The sequence below is a fragment of the Microcebus murinus genome, chromosome 5 (assembly GCF_040939455.1).
Source record: "Microcebus murinus isolate Inina chromosome 5, M.murinus_Inina_mat1.0, whole genome shotgun sequence".
NCBI lineage: Eukaryota > Metazoa > Chordata > Mammalia > Primates > Cheirogaleidae > Microcebus > Microcebus murinus.
Window position 1 is genome coordinate 52,832,440 of NC_134108.1, and position 15,833 is coordinate 52,848,272.

At 34.9% G+C, this 15,833-nt stretch overlaps 1 long non-coding RNA gene across 2 annotated transcripts in view; it reads right to left on the minus strand.

Moving 5' to 3' along the window:
* Positions 1–15,833, minus strand: part of LOC105864954 (uncharacterized) — a 43,878-nt gene that overhangs the window by 26,746 nt on the left and 1,299 nt on the right. For both annotated transcript variants that reach the window (XR_012919296.1, XR_001151223.2), the window contains exon 2: positions 14,836–14,950. This is a non-coding gene — a long non-coding RNA (uncharacterized LOC105864954). The remainder of the gene's footprint in view (positions 1–14,835; positions 14,951–15,833) is intronic.

Sequence of the window (15,833 nt, forward strand, 5' to 3'; positions counted from 1 at the left end):
GCAATGTGGAAGTCATGAAGAGGAGCAGTTTTGGTGATGTGATTAGGGACAAAAACTTGACTCAAGCAGGTTGAAGGGGAATGGGAGGCAAGAAGTTGGAACAGCAAGGAGAGCTAAGTTTTTCAAGGAGTTTGATGTGAAGGGAAATAGAAATGAACAGTAGCCTGAGCAGGAAGTCAAGTCAGGAGAGTGGTGGTTGTTAATTAAGACAAGATGGCACATTTGCCTGCAGATAGAAATGATCCAGAAGCAAGGAGTGAATTGCTGGAGTGATGACCTTGAGCAGGTGAGTGATGATGCGATCCAATGGCCCCAAACAGAAATGTGGGCAATTCATCATTAGTAAAGGCAGAGTACATTGGAGAGTAGTTGCTGGCAAGTGGGAGATGTGGTCAAAGCTCGTGAAAGTTCTCTAGGATAACTTCTATTTTCTCAGTGTCCTAGGAAGCAAAGTCAGCAAGGAGGAGACAGAAGTGTTGAGTTTGTCAACGGAAAAAAACCAACTTTGTAAAATAATTTTAAAGAGATTTATTCTAAGCCAAATTTGAGGACCATGACCTGAAGCCACTGCTAAGAGGCCTTGGCCAAGTGGACTTGCTGTGGCTGGGTTACAGTTCAGTTTCATACATTTTCAGAGAGACAGGGGTTACAGGCAAAGTCACAAATCAATACATGAGAGGCATACATTGGTTTGGCCCAAAAAGGTGGGACTCTCCAAGCTGGGGGTGGGGGCTTGCAGGTTATAGGTGGGTTTAAAGCTTCTTTGGCTGGCAATTGGCTGGGAGAGTTAGACTTTATCTAGAAGACCAGAAAGGATATGCTTATTTTAAGATAAGGGTGTGAGCACTCTGGGCGGTCCAGACAGGAGGATGTTTTAAATTTACAATAGGCGCCTGCTAGGATGCTTTAAGATATTTTAAATTTATGATAGGCATCTGCTAGGATGCTTGAGTTAAGACAGGGGCTTCTTATCTTTTAGGTGATGTTAATGCCATACCAGAATCAGGTTGGGAAGTAAACCACCCCACTTAGTGGGAATGCTTAGTGGGAATTTACCGTTTGTCAGCCTGACCCAGCTGGCCTCCTTAGGAAGGAGTTTTTAGCAAAAGAAAAAGATCAGAGTTCAGTCCTCAAGTTTATGGTAAAGTACATTATTCTTTGTGTATAATAGCATCTGCCATAAGTGAAACAATGTGACAAAGCCTAAATCAGTCTGGATGAGCTACTGAGCTATTCAAGTTTTCAACATGAACTAAAAGAATAGTTGGGATGGTTTCTTCTGTCTCCTGGCCACACATGGCCATCACAGGCAGCTCTTCCGAGCAGACACAATGGCAGCTATTTGCCAGGTGCAACCGAAGGCTTCAGGAAGCACCCACTGGCTTATCACTGGGCTTCACCATGCCTCTGAGAGAAATTCTTTTCCTTGAGGCTTTAAGACTTTGTGGTATTTGTTAAGTATTTAAATACAGAGAATCCCAGGTAGAAGTCACACCTTAAGTTAGTACCAGTTAATAATTTTAATATGTGTTAATTATTAGATAGCTTTCTAGCCACAAAAGTCACCTGAGAACAAAGCCACACAGAAATGGGATGTGGGTTTTGGGCTCAAATCATGTGGCAAAGGGAGAATGAGATGATATTATACATAAGTTTTTCAGAAATTGAACTATTTTTAGCATAGGGAGGAAGGAATACAAATGTAACGGGATATTTCAAACTTCAAGATCTTAAGTTTTGTGTAGGGCTGGCACCATCCCTTGGTATTCACAGGTATGCTATTATCTAACACCTTGGTTTGCACTCAGGTTTTCTAACTTTATAAAAAAACAAAAAAAACAAAACTACAGTGACCTCTATGTAGCTACATTGTACATCTGGTTTGAAACATCTAGCTGGCACATTTTATTATCTCATAATATTCTAATCGTCCAGATGGAAAGCAGAAATGACAAATACCCTAGAAAAATATCCCTCTATCATAGTGCACTAAAATTTAATTTCTATTAAAAATTGGGCTCATTTTTGTCTTAGCCTTATTGTTAATACCCCTAAATTCCTTTGGTTCTTTTATCATTGATAAGATGAGGAATAGCCTATGTTCTTGTGTTAAACATGCTTTATGGCTTTGTATAAAAGATCTGTATATTCATAAATAAATGGAGCTCCTTGTTCAGAGTATTAAACATTTCAAGACGGAGACAGTGAGCATTAAACCAAGTGGGGGCTCTTGCAAGCCTGAGGCCCTTTGTGCCCACCTAGGTCGCATGCCCAGGAAGTTGGCCTTGGGCAAGAGTTCCTTTGGTTTTAAGGAATTGGGGTGATTGCCTTGTGATTTTCTGTACTAAATTTCGTAGTCAGGGGAGGCTTTGAGAAGTAGTGTGAGGGGGAAAGGGAGTGGTTTTGGTGCAAAATGAGCCCATAAACACTCTGACCCCAGTCACCAAGGTTAGTTCCCCAAGGCTGCAGGCCCCTCTCAAATGGCCTTTACTTCACCCAGATATTTGTAGGCTTCCAATCCCCTTCAGGGTATTTCTTTGAACCTGTGCAAATATAAGGAGGGTCCAGCCTGATTTGCCTTGGACTCTGCACCCCTAGGAACTCAAAGTCCTTAGATTAAACTACCATAAAGAATAGCATGGTGCTCTCTGAACACTCACAGATTGAAGAATTTTTCTCTCCTTTTCAACAGAGGAGCAAAAGGAAATTCATTTGCTCTCTGCTCATCTGGATAAGCTCTAGATGTCACATTGTTACAATGCCCAGACCCAAAAGGACAGAATTGATTTGACAGAGCAGTTACAAAGTGAAATCTCCTAAGTTGACAAAAGCCATAACAAAAACAAACTAGACAGACAGTACATATTATTATAAAATAATACATTTACAATATTATGTACATAAGATGCCTGGTTTGATATAGGGCATAAAACACATATGTGCGGCATTGGATGGCCCTCTCTAATTGGGTTCTATGTTCCTCTATATTGCACATTGTTAAAGAAATTAACCATCAGAAATGATGTTCCCAAATTAATATTTTTTAGTAAACGTTTTTACACAAATTAAAGAAAGCAATGGGATTGACTAATTCCACTATTTTCTTCATTCTACTAAAATTTAACACATGAATATAAATAAAAATGCAAATAAATATCAATATTATATAGACCTATTATAATAAAATACAGGTTTAATTTGATAGACCGAAAATCTAACAGTTATAAAGATGCATCAAGATTGGAACATTAGTTACTTTAGCTCTTAGTCATCTCATCCTAAGTATTACCATCATTATTAGCATCACTAATGCTGAATTGTACATTTGCATATAATATCAGCATGGTTTGAACATAACTTGAAGTTTTATTATTATGCTAAATTTGACTAGTTTTAAAACCTGCTAGCTATTAAAGATTGACAGGGAACTTTAAAACACTTTTTTCTCCCTAAGAACTGATAATTTGTGTCTTGAACTATAATTTTTCCTTTTACTCTTTTATTTCAATTCACATTATGGTGATCCTAAGAAGTGTAATTTTACTTTATTTATAAGATTCCAAAACATTTGTTTTTATATAATTTTAGCTTCATTTGATACTAATATAACACCACATGTTTTGAGTCATCAAAATTGAGATTACTACTCTTACTAAATGTAAAATTATCTCCCAAATTATATAATTACAAAACAATGTCTTACATCTATTTAATACTTCATAGTTTACAAAGCATGTGCCTACACCTGACTTCATTTGCTTGTTCCTTGGAAGAATCCCATTTTATGGGTAAAGATTAGAAAGACTGAATCACGGTTAATGATGACACTCAACTTAAGCCTAGTTCTTCCAAATCAGTGTCCCTGCATTATTCATTCTGCAGTGACGGTGTTCCTGACTTTGGAGGGTACCAAAATGTTCTCAACCTGAACTGAAGGAAATTCAATGCCAAAATGCTAGTTATACATCTTCTGAGTGTGTTAGTGACAGCCTAAGGTGCATTATCCAAACATGAGCCTTCCTTCTTTGGAATCACCAGCTAGCTTGAGCTCAGTGTGGTTTACAAGTAAAATGTATAATTATGTGTAATTCTATGAAAATGGCTATAGGTCTATATAATGAAGGGAAAGTCCAAGTTTTTTGGATACAGTTTAAATAAGTTCTTTAAATTTTGGATCTGTCTAATTTCATTCCAGATATTAATATTTCCACAGCTCATTTGAAATCTCTCTAGATATCTCAAGAGGAGTAGTCATCCTTTCAGCCCATCATGCTTTATGTGCTGTCGACCCTCCCTTCTTATAGTATAGGAAAAGTAATCCAGTGCCCCTTATAGTGATGTTTCTTTCTTCTCTCAGGTATAATAAAACTTTATGTACAATGATACTTTGTAAATTGAAGTATTTTAAATAGTAGCTGGTAAGTGCTCCAAGACATGGTAGATATTTTTAGTGTGAGGGTATAAGTGGGGTTTCTGAAGAATAGGGTATTACTGCAGTATAGAACTGATTCCTTTGAGATAAAGTTTAGGTAATACACAAGCACAATATCTATCGTTATGAGAAAAGGAATTCTCCTTTTATTTCTTTTTTTTGTTTGTTTGTTTGTTTTTTTGAGACAGAGTCTCGCTTTGTTGCCCAGGCTAGAGTGAGTGCCGTGGCGTCAGCCTAGCTCACAGCAACCTCAAACTCCTGGCTCAAGCAATCCTCCTGCCTCAGCCTCCCAAGTAGCTGGGACTACAGGCATTCGCCACCATGCCCGGCTAATTTTTTGTATATATTAGTTGGCCAATTAATTTCTTTCTATTTATAGTAGAGACGGGGTCTCGTTCTTGCTCAGGCTGGTTTCGAACTCCTGACCTTGAGCAATCCGCCCGCCTCGGCCTCCCAGAGAGCTAGGATTACAGGCGTGAGCCACCGCGCCCGGCCAGGAAATCTCCTTTTAAACTATTCCACTAGTCTATATCTTGTTCTCTGTTTGGGAACAATGCCTAGCACATGATAGCTCTTTTGTAAATATTTGTTTCATAGAAGGAAATTAATTGCATCTATTCTTCAATATGTATCTGAATTTTAATACTGACTGCTCCTCCCCCAACTGATTTCAATTATGTAGTGCCACAGCAGTTTTATCATGAAATAAAATGTAAGATCTGTTATAATGCATTTTATTCTGTGTGATAAAGAATCATTTCTTTAAATCACACTCAAAGCCACATTTTTCTTGCCAATACTGTTGAACTGAGTTTGAATAGCACTTGTTCAGAATGCACAGTTATTAGTCTTTAGGTTCCAAGATCATTCTTTGGATTGAAAATCTGGAAATTAATTTTGCTTAGAGACTTTTTGAGCTGGAATATCAAAACATAAACTAAAACACAACGAAATTTTGAAGAGTTTACTTGGGCAGAAACTAATTCATGAATTTAGGCAGCACCAGGCCAAAAGTGGGTCAGTGCTCCACTGGGGGAATGGGCAAGAGAGAAACTTATAAGGTGTTTACAGAAGCAAGACAAAGAAATTGTATTTGATTAAAGTGGAAAGTCTCAAATTAGAGTTTAGTTGGCAATTTTTGATTCGCTAAGCTTAAATTTGGTTTTACTGTTTACATTGGACTTCAGTTTGCTTATATAGGAACCCAAGGCACTGGAGCTATCTCAGTCTATTCACCTCCCAATTAGACTTTTTAAAACAGAAACACGTAATGGATTACTGTGTCTCTGGTAAGTACAGTCAGCCCTCTGTATCTTCAAGGTCTGTATCCATCAACTTAATCATCACAGATCAAAAATATTTGGAAAAAATAAAAGTAACAACATAACAATAAAAAATAATACAAATAAAAAACAATATAGCATAACAACTATTATATAGCATTGACATTGTATTAGGCATTATAAGTAATCTAGAGATGACTTAAAGTATATGGAAAGATGTGCATAGGTCACATGCAAATACCACACCATTTTAAATCAAGGACTTGTGCATCCTTGGAGTCTGGTATCCGTAGAGGTCCTGGAACCAATCTCCTGCAGATGCCCAGGTATGACTATAATTCCATTTTAAACGATACATTAAATAATACGGCTGATTTTTGTATTTCATTTTTTTTCAAAAATGAATAGTTTGGGAGCTTCTCTTACTCACATAAAGCCACTCTCTATACATCTATTATATTATATTTATAATTATGTTCTCTGTGCAAAAATCACCCTTGGTCTAGTGCCAGGTATATAGCAAGTGCTCGTTACATTCTTTTTTTAAAAAAAAAAGAATAAAATGTGCAAGAATAAATATGTGCTTCCTTCTATTAGACAAATAATATGATCATATTATTATATAAATAAATTACAACAGAAAAAAGAAAAGATAATAATTCCACTCTCCTAACCCAATTTCTATTAACATTTCTTCTATTATTTTCCCCATTAATAACATTTTAAGTTGAAAACAATTTAAAAATGGTTCACTATTTCTTCTATTGGAGAATATTTGAAAGCAAATGCACTCTATAATTCAATCAATATTTACTGAGTTCCAAATATATGCAAATCACGTGCTAGGTACCATGGAGATATGAAAGATAAATCAGACATACTTCCTAACCTTGGGAAACTTTTGACCTAGAAGAAGAAACAAGACTTTTACATAAATGTGTAAAAGGTAGCAAGTGATAAAAAGGCCATAAGACAGACAGAAGAAAAACTGCTCTGGGGAATCAGACATCTGTAATATCACTTTAAAACAAGGAGGAATCACATTTCACCATGTTAAGTCATTAATAACATAAGTACTGAATGCCAAGTCATTAATAGCAATATTTTCTATTTGATTTTTTCCCATTCAACATCAATTTTCTAGGTATTAAAAGTTTTATTTATTCATTAAGCCAAGTCATATGAATCCTTCAAAATATCTGCAAGATTTCCTGACTCACGTTGTTATGCTCTTCACTTTTAGTTGCCATTTTCTGAGCTTGTAATACTTTCATACACTTCTAATCAGATGACTTAATGTGGGTAGTTGATGTAAAAAATATTAAGAAATCCCTAAGTTGTATGCAGTAAAACTGTATAAGAAGAGTTTTGTATATTGCATATAAAACAAAATCATTTTCTGTCAGAAATTGCTCTACCCAAAGTGTTTCTATTCTTCCTGTATTCTAATGTACTCTAAAAGACACTCAATGACTCTAAAATCTCTATCTTTTCAAGGCATGACCTTTTTGTTCTTTTATGGGAGTGTGTGAGGGTGTCTGTAGTTTTCAAACCAAATAGCATTATAATCATTTTGTGTAGTTCTAAATTGTACCAAATATGTTTGATCTTAGACTAAAGAGATGTTTCATTGTGCTTACCAATATTTTATACAAAATGATAAAACTGCTTTTATGTGGCTCCTAAATATTTTATTAGGTTTTATATATGCATTAGAGAGGTATCTTATTTTCATGAATTTATTACAACAATTTAAGTAGTAGTAATGATAAAAATTTGCATTTAAATAATTCTTTTCTCCTGGGAACTCTGAGTGCTTTTGCACATCAATTAATGCCGGATGGCAGTGTCATTATTCCCAACTTTATTTTATTATTCCATTTTTATAATGTGCTGCTTTGGGTTTTTGTTTCTAGCCCTATGTCAATTACTTGGCTGGCTATTACCAGGCCTCACATTTGCCTCTAAAACCAGCCCTTTTTTTTGAAGGATTAATTGTATAACAGAATGATGTTGTATAATAATAACTGAAAGTTCTGCCTTTGCCAGATACGGATTAAAAGCCATTCCATGGCTTCATTTTCAATCAAAATTTTAATCTATACCACTAAATTACATGTTATTAAGAATAGTTATTTCTCTAACATTACAGCTTTTCCTTTCTAATCACTAAATACGTCCCATAAATAAGTTCCTTGCACACTAAAAAAATGGTACCTTTAAAAATGTTGTCCTCGGGGACTAAATAGTTGTTGCATTTCTCTCCTCTAAAAGTAGAGATGCTAAACTTGGGATTTATAGATGGGCTTCAAGGGTCTGTGAATTTCTAGAAATTCCCAAAGGGAAAGAACAAAAAATGAGAGACGTCACTATAGTTGGTACCAGACATTTGAATCTGCCCTTCTTGGGGTATCTGCCTGGGGTCTCAATACAGTTTTGTTGTGGGGACCCAACCTGGCCCGTCTGGGTTTGAGGGTTGTTTGGGAATTGAGTGGAATTCAGAGCCACTTCTCTGATCCTCTTTTCACACTTATCTCTCTCTCTTTTTAAAAAATGATTCTGTTATGGCTGGTTACCTATAATAAATTGTTCCTCTTTGAAATAATTTCCTAAAGGATTAGGAAATCCTATTAAATGCTTCATCTGTGGCCTTTGTTATTATTAATACTTAAAACAAATAATTCACAAATGTAATTTTTCTGTTTTAGAAGAAAAGCTATGTGAAAAAAATAGACAGTGAAAATCAGGCCTTAGTTTTTGACATTAAAGTCACTGTATACACATTTCTGTCAACTCTAAGATGGTAAATTATTGTAACTTAGCTCTGCCAACTGCCCAGCTTCTAGAATCAAGACTGTTGCATATTTCATGAGTTTGCTTTTGAAGCCAATATCTCATCTTTGGCTACTCCAGGGAAATCCTAAACCACTGGAAATTTTAGCATGCACCAAAGTCTTGCAACTTATAAATAAGTTTTGCTTGAAATATCTTGTGTATGCCTATTTAAAACAAACAAATATGTGGAAAATGAAACTACATTTTAGCTATTTCATTTGTTCACAGGACAGTTCAACTACATTTTTGAATTAGGAAATTTTGATTACTGAAATTCATTTCAATTAAACTGAAATTCAAACAATTTTTATTGATGTGTACCATGTGCAGAATACTATGTGGGGGTAAAAGAGATACAATTAAGCTACACGGGTGCCAAGTATTTTTTAAAACAGTTCCTAAAGGTCAAAATAATCCTGTTAACTGTGTTTTTCCCCCAGGTTTACAGACAAGTAAACTGACACTCAGAAAAGTTTAATAATTATTTGAATTCACCCTGCTTATTAAATGTAAAACCATTGTTCAAATCCAGGTGCTAACTCCAAAACTCCCACTCTTTCAACTGCCTTCATTAATTCCCTGTCCTGTTAAAGTTCTGGATCACTTTTTTAAAATTTTAGCTGTGTGTCGTTTCAAGAGGTAAAGCCTTTTAGTAAAAGTTTGTTCTTCAATGATTCAATTGTAATCTGATTTTTTTTAGGGAGCTTCTCCCTGAATTTAACATTAGAAATATTTAGACACTGCTTTAACCATTTTTTAGACTGTGAGGCTTGGGACACTATAATATGAAAGTTTAAATCCCTCTGCTTTGAGATGTTTCCATTTTCTATCTAACCAAGATATGGAACTGTTCAGTGCATAAGCTGTTGGGTTATTATGAGAAACTAAACCAACTGAATCAGTTTAGAAAGCAAAAGAAACATCTATTAAAAGGGCTAGAACTAAAAAAACTGACATCAAAAGCAGTGGAGCAAAAGGAACTCTCATTCATTGCTAGTAATACTGCAAAATGATGTAGCCACTTTGGAAGACAGTTTGGAAGTTTTCTTACAAAGCCAAACATAGTCTAAGTATTTATCCAAATAATTGAAAATATGTTCACACAAAACCTTTCACACCAATGTTTATAGCAATGTTTGTATATGTTTATTCATAATTTCCAAAAACTAGAAAAAACCAAGATGTTCCTAAAATGGTAAATGGATAAACCGTGGTACATCCATACAATATAATATAATTTAATGATAAAAAGGCATGTATTATTAAGACACAAAAAGGCATGAAAATGACAACTGATACCACAGAAATACAAAGGATTCTAAGAGACTACTATGAACAAGTATACGCTGACAAACTGGATAGTCTAGAAGAAATGAATACATTCCTAGAAATATACAACCTACTGAGACTAAATCACAAAGAAATAAAAAAATCTCAATAGACTAGTAAGAGTAAGGAGATTAAACCAGTAATCAAAAATCTCTCAACAAGAGAAGTCCAGGACCAGATGTCTTCACTGGTGAATTCTACCAAACATTTAAAGAAAAATTAATGCCAATCTTTCTCCAACTCTTTAAAAAAACTAAAAAGGAGGAAACACTTTCAAACACATTTTGTAAGGCCAGCATTACCTTAATACCAAAGCCAGAAAGGGACACTATAAAAAAAGAAAATTATAGGCCAATATCTCTGATGAATCTGGACATAAAAATCCTGGACAAAATATTAGCAAACTGAATTCAACAGCACATTGAAAAGATCTTACATCACGATCAAGTGGGATTTATCCCTGAGATACAAGAATGGTTCAACACATACAAATAAATAAATGTGATACACCACACTGACAGAATGAAAGAAAAACCATATGAACATCGCAACAGATGCAGGAAAAAAACCTGACAATTTCAACATCCTTTCACGATAAAAACCCTCAACAATTTAGGTATAGAAGGAATGTTCTCAACACTTTTCTCAACACAATTAAGGCCATATGTCACAAGCCCACAGCTCATATCATAGCCACTGGTGAAAAGCTGAAAATTTTTCCTCTAAGATCAGAAACAAGACAAGAGTGCCCACTCTTACCACTTCTATCCAGTATAGTACTGGAAGTCCTAGCCAGAGCATTTATGCAAGAAAAAGAAATAAAAGGCATCCAAATCAGAAAAGAAGAAGTAAAACTGTGTCTGTTTGCAAAGGATGTGATCTTATATATAAAAGCCCTAAAGACTTCACCAAAAAACTATTAGAATAAACAAATTCAGTAAAATTGCAGGATATAAAATTAGGATACAAAAATCAGTTGCATTTCTATATATGAATAACAAACTATCTGAAAAAGAAAACACCGTTTATAATAGCATCAAAAAATGTTAAAATACTTAGTAATAAATTTAACCAAGGAAGTGAAAGACCTGTGCACTAAAAATATAAAACACTGATGAGAGAAACTGAAGAAGACATAAATAAATAAAAAGATATCCCATAGTCAAGAATTATAAAAATTAATATTGTTTATGTCCATATTACCCAAAGTAATCTATAAATTCAATGCAACTCCTATCAAAATTCCAGTGGTATTTTTCACAAAATTAGAAAAAACAATGCTAAAATTCATACAAAACTACAAAAAAACCCAAATAGCCAAAGCAATCTTGAGAAAAAAGAAGAAAGTTGGGGCATCACACTTCCTGATTTCAAGCTACATTATAAAGCTAGAGTAATCAAAACAGTATGGTACAAGCATAAAAGCAGACACATAGACCAACAGAACAGACAGCTCAGAAATAAATCCACTCATATAGGCTCAAATAATATTTGATAAGGTCACCAAGAATACACAATGAGGAAAAGATAGTCTCTTCAATAAATGGTCCCAGGGACCGGCATGGTGACTCATGCCTGTACTCCTAGCACTTTGGGAAGCCAAGGCAGGTGGATTGCTTGAGCTCAATAGTTCAAGATCAGCCTGAGCAAGAGTGAGACCCTGTCTCTACTAAAAATAAAAAGAAATTAGCAAGGTACCATGCACATGTAGTCCCAGCTACTGAGGCAGAAGGATCACCTGAGCCCAGGAGTTTGAGGTTGCAGTAAGTTATGATGATACCACTGCACTCTAGCTGGGATGACAGAGCAAGACTCAGCTTGAAAAACCAAATAATAATAATAATGATAAAAAGGTACTGGGAAGTCTGGTTATCAACATGCAAACAAATGAAATTGGACCCTTATCTTATGCCACTCACAAAAAGTAACTCAAAATGTATAAAAGACTTAAATGTAAGACCTGACACTATAAAACTACTAGAAAAAAACATATGGAAAAAGCATCTTGACATTAGTCTTGGCAATGTTTTTTTATATGACATCGAAAGCAAAAATAAACAAGCGGGATTCTACCAAACTAAGAAGCTTCCACACAGCAAAGGAAATGGTCAACAAAATGAAAAGGCAACTAGGAAATGGAAGAAAATATTTGAAAACCATATATCTAATAAGGGGTTAATATCCAAAATATATAAGAAACTCATAAAACTCAAGGGCAAAAATATAAAAAAATAAAAAATGGGCAAAGGACATGAACAGACATTTTTCCAAAGAAGAAATACAAATGGCCAAGGAGTACATGAAAAGGTGCTCAACATGACTAATCATCAGGGAAATGCAAATCAAAACCACAGTGAGATAATCACTTTAGACCTGTTAATTATCAAAAAGGCAAGAGATAATAAGTGCTGGCCAAAATGTTAAGAAAAGAGAACTCTCATTCACTGCTGGTGGGAATGTAGACCTGGTATAGCCATTATGTAAAGCAATATGGAGGTCAAAAATAGAATTACCATATGATCCAGCAATCCCACTTCTGGGTATATGTCTAAAGGAAATGAAATAAGTATTTCAAAAAGACATTTGTACTCCCATATTCATTTCAGCAGTATTTACAACAGGTAAGACATGAAAACAACCTAAGTGTCCATTGACAGATGAATGGATGACGAAAAGTGGTATGTGGTGGGTATGTGTGTATGTGTAATGGAATATCATTCAGCCATATAAAAGAAGGAAAAAATGCTGCCATTGGCAAAAACAAGGATAAACCTGGAGGGCATTACACCTAGTGCAATGAGCCAGAAAGAGAAAGACAAATATTATATAATCTCACTTACATGTGGAATCTAAAAAAGTCAAACTCATAGAAACAGAGAATAGAGTTACCAGAGGCTTAGGGGTGAGGAAAATGAGAAGAAGCTGGTCAAAGGGTACAAACTTTCAGTTATAAGATGAATAAGTTCTGATGAATAAGTTCTGGGGAAATAATGTACAGTCTGGTGACTATAGTTAACAATAATGTATTGTATACTTGAAATTTGTTAAGAGTAAATCTTAAATGTTTTCACCACACACACATACACACACACAAAGTAACTATGTGAGATGATGGATGTGTTAACTAATTTGATTGTGGTCATCATTTCACAATATACACATATATCAAATTTTTAAAAAGAAAAGAAAAGGGACTGGTCACCAAGGCTCATGCCTGTAATCCCAACACTTTGGGAGGCCAAGGCAGGAGACTGCTTGAGGCCAGAAGTTTAAGAACAGCTTGGGCAACAGCCAAGGCCCCATCTCCACAAAAAAAAAAAAAGGGAAGAAAGAAAGAAAGAAAGAAAGAAAGAAAGAAAGAAAGAAAGAAAGAAAGAAAGAAAGAAAGAAAGAAAGAAAGAAAGAAAGAAAGCAAGCAAGCAAGCAAGCAAGCAAGCAAGCAAGCATGCATGGAGGAAACTTACTGCTTAGTGAAAGAAGCCAGTCTGAAAAGGCAATAATATACTATATATTGCCAATTGTATGACATTTTGGAAAAGGCAAAATTATGGTGACAGTAAAAAAGACCAATGGTTGCCAGGGATTTTGGGGGAGATAGGCAAAGGGATGAAGAATTGGAGCACAGGGGATTGAAACTATTCTTTATGATACCATAATGGTGGATACAAGACATTGTACATTTGGCAAAACCCACAGAATTCACAACACAAAGAGTGAACCCTAAACTATGGACTTTTGTTAATGAGGATGTATCAATATGAGTTCTCCAATAGTGACAAATGTAACACACTAATGCAAAATGTTAATAGCAGGAGAAACTGAACAGGGGAGAGAGGGGTTATATGGGAACTTTCTGTCTTATCTGCTCAGCCATCTGTAAACCGAAACTGCTGTTTTAAAAAGTCTATTAATTTTTTTAAAAAGCAAAAGAAATTTAAAAGCAGTCAATGAGTTCGGTTGCCAAACTGGTCAATGAAAAATTTAACGAAAGTAGCTTGGATTCAGAACCAATCTAATTAGTTCCTTTTTTTTTTCCTTTTTTAAAATTTTAATAAATTTAAGGTATACAAGTTCAATTCTGTTACATGTAAATTTACATGGCAGTGAAGTCTGGGAATTTGGTATACCTATCACCTGAATAGTGTACATTTTGCCCATAGGTAATTTTTCATCTCTAACCTCCTCCCACTGTAATTAAATAGTTGAATGATCCATCTTTGACCAGAACTGTCCGCTATGAGACCATATTAGAAGAAGCTATGGTCTCTATGCAATCAGGATTAACAGTTGAAATAAAGTCTACACTGATGAAAACCATGGGCAGATACTTATTAAGGAAGATAGTGCTACTTATCATACTATTAAAACCAGTTACTCCCCCAGATCTTGTTTTTCTTTTCACAAAACTTACTCCATGTAAACTTTTAAGTCTCATCAAGGTTTTATACAACTGACAAAAGCAGACTAGGATACCTATAGAAAAATAAAGGTAAAAATAATGTTTATGTTGATGTAATACTAGCCAAAGATTTTACAAAGGAGACGGACTGCCCTATATTTTGTTATTTATGTCTCTTACCCTTTCCTTTCTATGCATCTGTCAAGTTAGCTCCTTGCTTCATATTAATTTTCAAATAGCGCTCGGAATCTTTCAATCTGACCTTTCCATAGTCAGCAGGGGAAGACCAGAGAGCTTAAGGCATTTTCAAACCTAGGGTTCTGTGTCTGGAATTCTTATTTTGAATTTTACAGAGCTAGTATTCATACATTTGTGATAAATTAAAATACAGGCCAGGCACAATGGTTCACACCTGTAATACCAGCACTTTGGGAGGCCAAAGCAGGAAGATCACTTGAGGCCAGCAGTTCAAGAATAGCCTGGCAACACAGCAAGACTCCATCTTTACAAAATATTAAAAATATATATATAAATTAGCCGGGTATGGTGGGAAATACCTGTAGTCCCAGGTACGCAGGTGGCTGAGGCAGGAGGTTTGCAAGCATTCGAGGTTGTGGTAAGCCATGATGGGTCACTGTACTCCAGCCTGGGTGACAGAGTGAAACTCTATCTCTAAAATATTTAAAATTAAAAAAATTAAAATACAGTAAGATATTCATTATAATTATGATTTTAAGCCTTAGATGGGTTACAGTGAGAAGATTAGGGTTTTTTTTTAATCTTCTCTTTCTATAGAACACAGAGTCAGAAAAAACACAGACTCTGTCAAAGGCTAGAACTCATCTTATAAAATCTAATTCAGTGCTCTTTATATGATCTAAATGCCTTACAAGGTAACCTATCCTGATTAAGGAGTGTGTATTATAATAGGTGGCAATATATCTAAATCACTTATAACAGTGCCTAGCACAAAGTACACTCTATGTGAGAGGTTAGTTAACTTTTTTTGTAAAGAGCCAGATAGTAAATATTTTAGGCTTTGTGGGCCATATGGTTTCTGTTGTAACTACTCAATGGCACCTTTGTAGCACAAAAGCAGCCATAAAAGAGAGCATGACTGGGTTCCAATAAAACTTTATGGACATCAAATTTGATTGTTATATAATTTTTACAGATCATGAAATATTCTGATTTTTTCAACAATTAAAAAAAACATAAAAACCATTTTAGCTTGTGGGGTATACAAAAATAGGCAGAGGACTGGCATTTGGGCTGTAGTTTGCTGACCTTTGCTCTATATATAACAAGTAGACATTATTATATCTATAATATCTTTCTATAGATTATTTTTAATGGCTGCTTACAGCAAGATTGTTTGGATAATCTATAATTTATTTAATCCCCCATGATTAGAATTTAGGTTATTTCCAGTATTCATTATCTTAAGTCATCCTCCAGTGAACCATCCACACAATGAAATCTTTATGCACATGTTTATTATAGCCATCTCTTAAAATTTATTTAGTGGTAGCTATAAAAATGGCAGAGCATATAG